We start from the raw sequence: 10,969 nt of genomic DNA, 5'->3' as shown, positions 1-10,969 counted from the left end.
AATGTAGAACCTGTAAGCACTTTTAGAAAACCCACCAAAGCATGTTTATTTAATGTGACTGAATTGCAGCTGCATACATATACTGTAAAATAAAATAAAAAAAAATTGACCATGATCTTTTGAATAGCTGTGCATTTTCACTTTACCAGTTCACTGCTTCATTGACACCCCTCTCAATATGCTCACCATACAGTTCCTAAACAACTGCACTAAATATGACAATTATTACTTTTAGTCTGGCACAGTTATATAGTCCATGTTATCAAATTCTATAAACATTTATGTCTCCTATTAAAGGGCACAGTGTCTGTTCTCTCATTTCACAATACTTGGAATGCTAATTGTGCCTGAGGTTTTGTCTATATGTGCTTACATAAACCAAATGAAGTTGGCAGGTGGCCTACTTTAAATTGGCCTGATGGGGTGAGGTTTTTTTTAATGGTTTGGTTTTTCTTCCATCTGAGCAAAGGTTTCCACTCAACCCAAATATATGTGTATGTGGACATGCATGCACATAGTCTCAAAGGTTAAAATTCTATTTGGTAGAAGTAGCAATTCTGCATCTGTAATTGATCTTGGCAACACTACAGGAAAAAAAACCCAATGTTTTATGGGAACCCTAAAGCTGATTTCAAATGGTTACTTGTTCCATTTAATAGTCAATTTTAGCTGCGATTCAAAGCCCCAACAAGATTCTACTTGACATTACCCTTTAAAAAAAAACAACTGCTGCACATGCTTACGTACAGCTTGTTTACCTATTCCCCAAACAGACATCCTGAGCTGTTAAATGGGTACCTGTTTGGGGAACTGGTAGTCATACCACTATGTGGCACAGCAATTCCATATGGAGAAATAGCATGAGTTTACATGATAGAGCTGCCGCTTGATAGTACTTTAACTTCTGGAGTGCCTCAGTTTACAGAAATTCTGTGATTTTCAGCTCAAAAGAAAAATTGTTCCAAGCATATTCGCAAATCCTGCAAAATCATGACCATCATCACCACCACCACCACCACCACCACTATCACCTTACAAGAATGTTTCTTTTTGTTGTTGTGTGCCTTTAAGTCACTTCTGACTTATGGCAAACCCAAGGCAAACCTATAATTGGGTTTTCTTGGCAAGATTTGTTCAGAGGTGGTTTCCTTCCCCTGAGGCTGAGAGCATGTGTCTTGCCCAAGGCCAGCCAGTGGGTTTCATGGCCAAGCTGGGACTTGAATCCTGGTCTGCAGAATCATAGTCCAACACTCAGACCAATACACCACAACTACCACCACATCAGGAGTATGTTATTCCAGTACCTGCTTGCATTCACAATTTCTGTGTAAGTTCTCCAGAACCACATAAGAGACAGGTCAGTAGCTTAGCCACGAAAGAGGTAGGGAAGTAACAGTGAATGTTTCAACTGAAGCACAGGGATTTATTATTGTTGTTGTTGTTGTATCAGCAGCCACACAGCTTGTTCAAAGGAAGACACCCCTCAGTTCTGGGCCTGGTGTATGGGAAAGTAAACGTTCACAAGGATCCCCTTTGCCTTGTCTGCATAGTTTCCCACTTCCACACCACTGAACTTGTATGATCCCTTCAGGTGGCTCCTTACCAAGTTGTGCCCCACCATCACTGGGTGAGGGGTGTGTATTTAAACCACCATACCCACACTGGCCCCTCACTTTTGGACTAGGACACATCATCCCTCCTGGTGAGCCTAAGCTTTTAGGTAGTAGAGTCCTGATGATCAGAGCCTCCTGGGCCCCTCTTATAGCCTGATGTGGTTTAACCCACTATTTCCCACTTAGAAACATATGTAATGCACGAGTGACACAGTCATTGCTCTCAAGCCTCCTAGACCCACCTTGCCACTCTGTTCATGTAAGTCACACCAGCAAATGAAGACTCACTGTGAGGCACTGTGCAAATACTTATGTCCATGGTCACACCAAAATTATGACTCTCCTATCAGCTCATAGACCCAAAACAGATGGGCCAAAGGTGCCATGTTTGGGCCAAATTGGGAGTGTGGCATACAGATAACGCATGACCAGGATCAGGCCAAAGCAGCACTGCAGCTGCCTAAGGTGGCACAAACCTGGTCGGAAAAAGGAGTGCAAAAAAAAAAAAAAAAAAGCAGCACTCTTTGATGGTGGTCCATTGTGGACTATGGTGGCAGCTGGCCTTGGGACTGTGGTGTTTGGTCACTGCAGTCCCATACCAAACAGGGAGTGACAGGCACTGGAGTGGCCAGAGGCCATTCCAAGCTGCTATTCTGCTTGACCCCATAGTTTGCATTGGGTAGAGCTACTCACCCTCGGGACTGCAGCCACTGCCTTTAATGATGTTTGACTATCAGCTGCCTCAGCGGCGTGCACTGATTTCCCACTGTACATACACAAATCCTTTTGCATCACAGCTGAGCATATTGGCCTTCCATTCCTTCTGTCTACATAGAAGCGTGGTTCCTCTCTGCTATAGTAATATTTGCTATTTGTACAGTACTAGCAGAGTACAGCAAGGTAGTGCAGCATGAACTAATGGTAGAAACAGGAGTAATTTACTGTAAAATTACTGTAAAAAGCAAAAAACAAAACAAAAAACAAGGCATTTATCATCTCAGGAAATCCATCCACTTTGGTCCTCTATTTGTTACAGACTGGTGCATCTACACAACATTGCCTGCCTTCTCAAGCTTTAAGGCGTCTCACTTGTTTTTCCATACTCAGAACTATTCTTTGTTAAGCCATGCAGATCAGTTTAGACTGGGACTGGGAATCCTGTGGCCCTTCAGTTGTAATTAAACTACAACTCTCAGTAGTCTTCACATTTGACTAAACTGGTAGAACATGCAGTCCACCAATATCTGGAGGACTCTGCTGTAGTCTCCTCCCTGGGCTCACTATTCTTCCCTCCTTCTACTACAGGGTTTCCGATTTTCCTTCTCATCATAACCTTACAAATTTTCCAGATGTACATTTGGTCCAAAAGACTGGTCTATGAATCTATATAAAGTTTAAATTTATTTAAGGATTTAGAATAAGTAATACCATACCTCTTTATATTAAAAAAAGCAGGGTAGCATGTTTCTTTCATACATTATTGCTTAATAAATTAAATCAAAACCCTGAGCAAAGCCCACCATTTAAATCGATGACCACCCAGGAGAAAGAAGGGAGCAACAGAAGAATGTTTTCTTGCTGTTGGATTGATTTCAGTCATATTTATGGATGATCTACCATTCTCATTCGGGGTGTATGCATGCATGCATGTGCATGTGCGTGCATGTACATGTGTTTTAGTATAATGGACTAAACAAGCAAAACAAAACATATTACTGAGTCAGAACCTGGCAAGAATACAGAATTATCATGGAACACATACAGACACACAGTGTGTGTGTTCCTTCATACCAATAAAACACAAACATTTTAAAACAAAATGAGTCCAAAGAACATTGAAAAAACACCCCCCCCCCCTCAAATGTACTAAAAAAACCATGGCTATCCAACATACCTAACAAAAACAATGCTGCTTTGTGCAAGAGGGTATAAATTATTACAACCTTAATCCTATGCAAACTAACTTGGCAGTAAACCCCTGAACTTTTAAGTAAACACAATATATGACTTTTGTTAGCTAAATATAGTATACAGGGTTTCCCTTACATACACAATTTTGTTTTTAACTGGGCTATTAACTGTTCTAAAGCTGTGTTATTAAAAATCTTTTCTCTAGGCCAGAGTGGGATCCAGATTTGGCCTGTGGGGCCTTCCTATCCCGCTCTATGTTGTCCTGTCCTCTGCATCACCCTGCAGACCTTCAGGGTTTTTTAAAAAAAACATTGTTGGTTCCTCAGAAGTGATTTTCAGATGTTGGAAAAATCAATCTTCCTCACATATTGCAACATATGCATTCTGAAAGGACAAGAGAGGGGGGAAAGTTTGAAAGGGGAAGACTGGAATAGGGGTGGTGGTGTGTTAATAAGTCTATATAAACTGACATGTAGGGCCACATCAGTGTTACAGAAATAATGGAATGTGACATTACATCAGCTACCATGGCTCAGTGCTATGGAATTCTGGGATTTGTAGTTTGTGAGATATTTAATTTTCTCTGTCAGAGTGCTCTGGTGCCACAGCAAACTACAGTACACCACTACAATACAATTCCCAGAGCACTGAGCCATGGTAGTTAAAGTCTTGTCAGACTGCATTATTCCTGCAATGTAGATATAGCCAGGAAGGGAGGAAGATGGGAAAGGACAGAATAGGGATGCTTTGGCCAGCTTCATTTTTGCCTCAGGATCTGACATGAGTGTTGACAGATTTACAGAGGAAATCCAGCCCCCGAGTAAGGGAATGAATCCTAGATCTATATATTTTGTCTAATATTGCAGTTTGGGTTTCCGTCATGTAAATGGACTGCAACTCCTAATAGCCCTCACCAGGGGTTGCAGACTAGGAACATCTGGACAGCCTCATTTTGTCCACCTCTGAGTGAGGGATGGGATTTATGTGCCTGGGATCAGGTAACTTTGGAAAGTTACCTGGGAATAAAGGGAAATGGACACAAAATGCCCTGTTTACCTGAGGTTTACAGTTTCACAAGTCTCCTAATACTGAGAAGTCTCCTAATACTGAGGGATATGACCATATATGATACTAATCTAACACAGTTCATTTATCCACATGAGAATCAAACCTTGTGAGAAGTACAAAGCAAGAATTTTAAAAAGTATCATTCAAGTAGGTAAGCTCCGTTGTAAACAACATATTATTTACAGCTTGGAAAAGTTTGTTTTGGGGACTACAACCCTGAAATCATTTTGGGATTTGTAGTCCAAGAAACTTTTCCAAGCACTGCATATAACACATGCATACATTCCCCTGCAATGCAGGGTTAGCCATATTGACAATAAAAACAAAACAAAACCAGCAAGCGACAGGTTTTACATCGAATAAATAAATTGAAAGAACACGCACTGTCTGTAAGACACACAAAGCGAGAAAAACACTCACAAATTTTTGTATGTGAATATAACCAATTGTTTCATAGCTGAGGCAGAATCCTACCTCCAACCTTCTAGCTTTCTTACTCTCTTGCAGCCCTAAAAAGGAAACACAATCATAAAATAATGTTTCAAACACACTGAAAAGAAAAATTACTTTGAGGAAATGCTGTAAGCCTTTTTCTAACCCATGAGCTCTCAAACGTTTGCCCTTTTGCATTGATTTGCTTATCAAAAGGCAGAATCTGAGAAAATCAGTAAAGCCTAACTTCATTTATGTTGACTAGACTTTAGTCAGATTAATAAATTAGTTTTCCTACATGAATACCAAAAGGAAAAATGGGCATGTCTGCATTTGCCACATGTGTGGCTTTCATTCTAGTATGTTGCACTGATAACAATAAAACAAAACTGTAATGTGTGAAGTGATACTTAGATGTTAAAATTTCCTGTTTATTTCAACCGAATTGTCTCACAGCTAACTTTCCCTCGCTTGCATCCATTCTGTCTCTATAAAACCCAACATCCCATTTGTGTCAAGCAAAGTATAATTTTAAATTCCTGAATCTTGGAAACCAGCAAGAGGTGGGTAGCTGCTGAATTTGGGATAGGAGATGAAAGAAGGAGATATATTTCCAGATTCCTGAATGTAATCTTGGAGTTGGCTTTCAAGGGAGATTTATTTTGAACCCATGATCTTTCTCTCCCAACTTTCAAACACAGAGTCAGAATTGTGACAGAAGGAAAGAACAAACTGGGCTAAGAGATTCCACAGAGGACTTTGGATATCCTGGGCAGGCACTCTCCAACTCTTTCCTTGGCCCCTCAAGTAGGTGACAACTGCAACTGAATATGTAGATTATGTATTTAATTATTTGTCTGTCCATAGCTTTATGTGTTTTTAGATACTTCATGTAGGAATGTTAATAATACTGGAGGTAAATCAAAATGGTTTCAATTTGTTAAGCAACAAAAATGTAACACAGGTCTGGAGAGTGTTATAGAGTTTGTTGCTAGAATAGTCATATTAAATTGTAGTTTGTTGGCTGTTTCTACATATTCAATTAATGAAAGAAAAATATTAATTTTAAAGTTATTTGTGGTTTTCACAGAATATTTATTCTCTATAAACCAAAGGTTTTCATAACTTGTTTACTAGTTGGCTCGATGTATTTTTCAGGGATAAATCCAATTGTTACTCTCCTCTGCAGCCAATGAATAAATGGAAACATTACCTGGAAATTCCAAACTCCATTTATTTAATTGCTATATTCTAGTTGGAATTTACAGCTGGATTCAAGTTTCTGACTCCATTATTCATACTTCTGTGGGGCCAATAGTGCCACCAGTTTCTGAGTAATCCTAAAAGCAATTCTTTTTCAAGGAAAGGTGTTCCTCGAGTTTCCCTTTATGGGATTTCAATATAGCTATTTTTTCTAGGTTTGCAGAACCGAGCTGTATTTCCATCAGTTTGTAAGGAATCTTTTATGGAGAGAATATTTCAGATAATATGGTCACAGTGTAAATCCAGGGAGAGGAATTATTTAGTGCAGGGGTCGGCAACCTCCGGCCCGCGGGCTGGATGAGGCCCGCAGAGGCCTTTTGGCTGGCCCCTGCAGCTGCTGCCGCCGATTGCGGCTTTTCCCGGCTCCTGGGCGCTGCCATTTTGTTTTTCAAAATGGCGGCGAAGTATAGCGCGACCTTCCCCGAGGTTGCGCGAGACTTTGCCGCCATTTTGAAAAACAAAGTGGCGGTGTCCTAGAGGCGAAATCTCGCGCGACCACAAGAAAGGTCGCGCGAGACTTCGCCAAGGCCCGCTGCGGCCGCCGGAGCCCTCGAACAGTTGCCATCGCTGGGGCCCTCCAAGAGGCCCATTGCTGTCGCTGAGGCCCTCCAAGAGGGCCCCGGCAATGGCAAAAGGGCCTCCCAGAGGCCCGCTGCTGCCGCCGGAGCCCTCTTGGAGGGCCCCAGCAACAGCAAAAGGAGGAGGCCTCCAGCGCTGGCGGCCCCCGCCAGCTTGTTTGCTGGCCTCTGATGGGGCCTGGGGCCCCGTCAGGGGCCAGCAAAGAGGGGGAGGCCTCCAGCACTGACGGGCCCCACCGGCTCTTTCCCGGCCTCTGACAGGACCTGGGGCCCCGTTAGGGGCCGGCAAAGAGGAGGAGGCCTGGTCCCCGGGGGGTGGAATCTCCACCCCAGCATGCGGCCACGCCCCCGGAGGGTGGAATCTCCACCCCCCCCGGCTTCGGCCCCCTAGTTGTCTGAGGGACAGCAACCCAGCCCCCGGCTCAAAAAGGTTGCCTACCCCTGATTTAGTGAATGAAACTGTCAACAGTTACTCCCACCAAATACTTATACTTATGTGCCATTCACGTGAAGGATGAGGCCTACGTGTCAGGGATGATGGGAGTTGTAGCTCTTCACCTCCGGCTCTAACTCACCACCTTGTTATGCAGCAGAGCTGACCAGCTTTGGTCAGTGGTTAATGCTTTTCTTCAAAGCAGCAGAGTTTCAGAGAATAGGCTGAAGACCCTGACAAACTCTCCAAGCCTTCTCACTCTTCTTCCTCAGATGTCTCCAAACTTCTCCAGGATTCTGCTGGTTCTTGTATCTTCACTCAAGACACCAGACAACTCAGTAGTCTTATATAAAAGATCTACTTTATTCTACTATATACAAATACTATATGCCCTACAAATCACAATCTCCAATACTCCACAATATATCCAAACTACTCCAACTACCCAACAAAAAACATTGGCAAACATTGCAATTATTATAGCCATTGTTAATCACCACCCACTAGTCAGTTTCCACCCAGTGGGTGTGTACATTCATTTTGATTGGTTCACATAGTTCAACCCACACTTAAGACCAACCCAAGTATTTCATCATTTTACCTTGTACACTTAATGAATCTCAGGTGTTTCCAATTGTACATTCTATAATTCTGTCCTTGACTTTCAAGACTTCTAAATTACATTAGCTTTTTCACCTGTGTAGCTTCTTAATTGCTCTTGCTTAGTCATTGTGACCTTCACATACATATTTTATTTCTATTACTGTATGTCCCATGTTGCATTTTCCTTAACACTACGATGCTCAGCTTCTTGCACCTATAGTTAAGACCATTACCTATCATTAAGATAAGTGACTATCAACAATAGAGAAGTATTCCCCATCCTTCTCTCAATCACAGAACGCATGTGGGCTGAACAAAATTCAGGAAACTGACAATGACAGCAAATCTAATGGTTCAGCTGTGCAGTGAAATGTAAATACTCATTATGACAGTCCCATGGCCACACCCTGAAGGAGCTGTGTTCATCCATATGTGGTGTGTGGATGTGAGTACATATAGTGACATACTGAAAGAAGCATGGTGACCCCAACCCTATATCTTTGTAAAAGGATTCAAGGTTCTTTGCCTCATGTCTGTACATTTGTATCCAGCTAGAGAACTTTAGAACTCACCATTTTGGTTACCTCTGCTCCCTGCCCAACAAATAACAGTATGTCTAGTAGAGAGATTAACACTAGCGTTCTTCTTAAGAATATCTTAAACACTGGACTGTCCGGAATTTTATATAACAAGAGAATAAACATACAATTGTAAAGTTAAATATACATTTATCATTTGAAACAATTAGCCAGTACACTTCCAGGCTCCCTTCAATTGCACTGAGGACTGATCTGGTCTGGAAGGCAGCTTTGCTACTGCTCTGGTATTCCACCGCAAGCGCCCCAGGAGGAGAAGAAGGAGGCAGCTCCCGTCCCTTCCTTCCCGGGGATGATGCCCATCACCCCCGGGAAGGAAGGGAGCCATAGGAGGCAGCTCTCCCAGTCCTTTCCTTCCAGGGGTCCCTGTCACCTGCGGGAATGGAGGGAGGAGGAGGGAGCCCCGCCCCCAACCCCTTCTCCTCATGGGGACGATTCGAATTGTTGAACCCTCCGGTGTGGTAATACAATGTGCTCTCACTCCCCTTTTCTTGAATCTGCATCACGTGACTTGCTTGGAATAGAACTGACTTCGCTTGCCCCTCAGTTCGGAAGGACAACAGAAAGGCAACCAGGTATGGTAAAACATCACATTTTTACCTCAATTCGCATTGCTAGACAGGAGTAACTTTGGATCTGGTGTGAAAAAACATCACACTTTGCATTACTAGAACAGGAGTGACTGTGGATCTCAGCTGCAAACCCCACCACGTGTGATAAGGTCCAGTGTTTTCAGTGTACTTTTCAATTGGCCTCTAACTACTGCAGTCTGGCAGCATATACAGTGGTTACAGCATTTGCTTATCTGTTTCTCAACCAGTTATAACTTTGGAACATTGTTTCTGATACAGAACTGTTTTAGGGAACTGAAAATGCCAAATCTGGCTTCCTGTTACTCTTACCCAGTTTGTTCGGAGGACCTAAAGCTGAGAGGCTTCAAGTCATGGCAGTGGCTTTTTTAACTTAGGAAAACATTTTTCTGTCTCTGTCTTTTACACAAACAAGTACCCTATTGGATGTTTGGCTCCTAAAATGCATAGCATGAAATGCAACAAATAAATTGAGTCTCTCTTGTTTATAATTCTGAAATCTGAAATATTCCCAAAATCAAAACTTTTTTCATGAGTGACTGAGATAGTAACATCTTTGCTTTCTGATGGTTCAAAGTATACAAACTTGGTTTCATGCACAAAATTATTTTTTTAAAATATTGTATGAAATTACCTTCAGTCTATGTGTATAAAGCGTACATGAAAAACAAATGAATTTTGTTTTTAGATTTGAGTCCCATCTCCAAGATATCTTATTATGTACATATGTGCAAATACAAGTATTCCAAAATCCAAAAGAAATCCAAATTCCCAACACTTCTCTTCCCAAGCATTTTGGATAAGGGGGACTCAACCTGTGCATTATTATTATCAACAAATTGTAACAAGCTTTCTATGGCAATATACACACCAGGATATAGCAATAGTTTCTGTAAAAATACCAAAATGGCAAAAGACAGAGCTGTCTGCAGAGATTTTTGGTTCAAGGAAGCATCTGCGCTGTAGAAATAATGCCGTTTGACACAACTTCAACTGCCATGGCTCCACCCTATAGAATCATGGAATGTGTAGTTTTTAGAGGCATCAGCACTCAAAGAAGGCTAAAGACCTTGGATAGGGAAGAGGTGGCATGCTGGCTATATTTGTTGCTTGATGAAAGAAAAAATTGCTACAGCCCCTGCATTCATGCACAATAATCTAGATGATGGATAGAGAAGGTGTGGTCCACATTTGGAACCCACTACTTTGTAGAGTCCTTGGTTCCTCCCAGGACACCACTGCAAGCCACTAGACAATCCCCACTGCAAAAATAAAATAAAATAAAATAAATGCCTTTTTTTTGCACAAAAGATACAGAAAAGTATTTAAACCACAACAAAATGCTGCAGTTTTTCTCCCCAAACATTTCACAAACCCTCAAACATCCAGCCAGCTTAAAGATAGTTAAAAAATATATCCAGAAGTGAAACTCAGGCTTGCATCTTGTCCGTTCCAGTTTCATTTGGGTCAGTGAAGCCTGTGTGGGGAGTATATGTGTGTGAAAAATGGGCTTTGCCCCTGGCACAGTTACCCACTCTACATTCCATCATTCATTTCATATGATTTATGTACATCTATATTACATATACTGCATCTTATTATGTACTCAATTTTATTTTTCTGATGTACTTTGAAGTCACCACTTTTTGTTCCTAGTTTTCACTCCTCCTTTACATTCTGATCTTCCCAGCCTCCTTATTCTCAAAAGGTTGAAATGTAGGACATTTTTCTGTGCCTTAAGACAACTGTACTATAAAACAGTATGAACTCTTGTCCTGACCCCAGTTGACAAGGCAACCTGCCCATGCAAAACAACTTAAAACTTTATCACACAAGAAAAATTGGAAGGTTAAAGTGGGGGCAATGCAAGGTCATTCAGGGC

The sequence above is a fragment of the Sceloporus occidentalis genome, unplaced genomic scaffold, assembly GCF_023333645.1.
Source record: "Sceloporus occidentalis isolate IW3139 unplaced genomic scaffold, rSceOcc1.0.p SCAF_3, whole genome shotgun sequence".
Taxonomy (NCBI): Eukaryota; Metazoa; Chordata; class Lepidosauria; order Squamata; family Phrynosomatidae; genus Sceloporus; species Sceloporus occidentalis.
Note: the sequence above shows the minus strand (reverse complement) of the source record.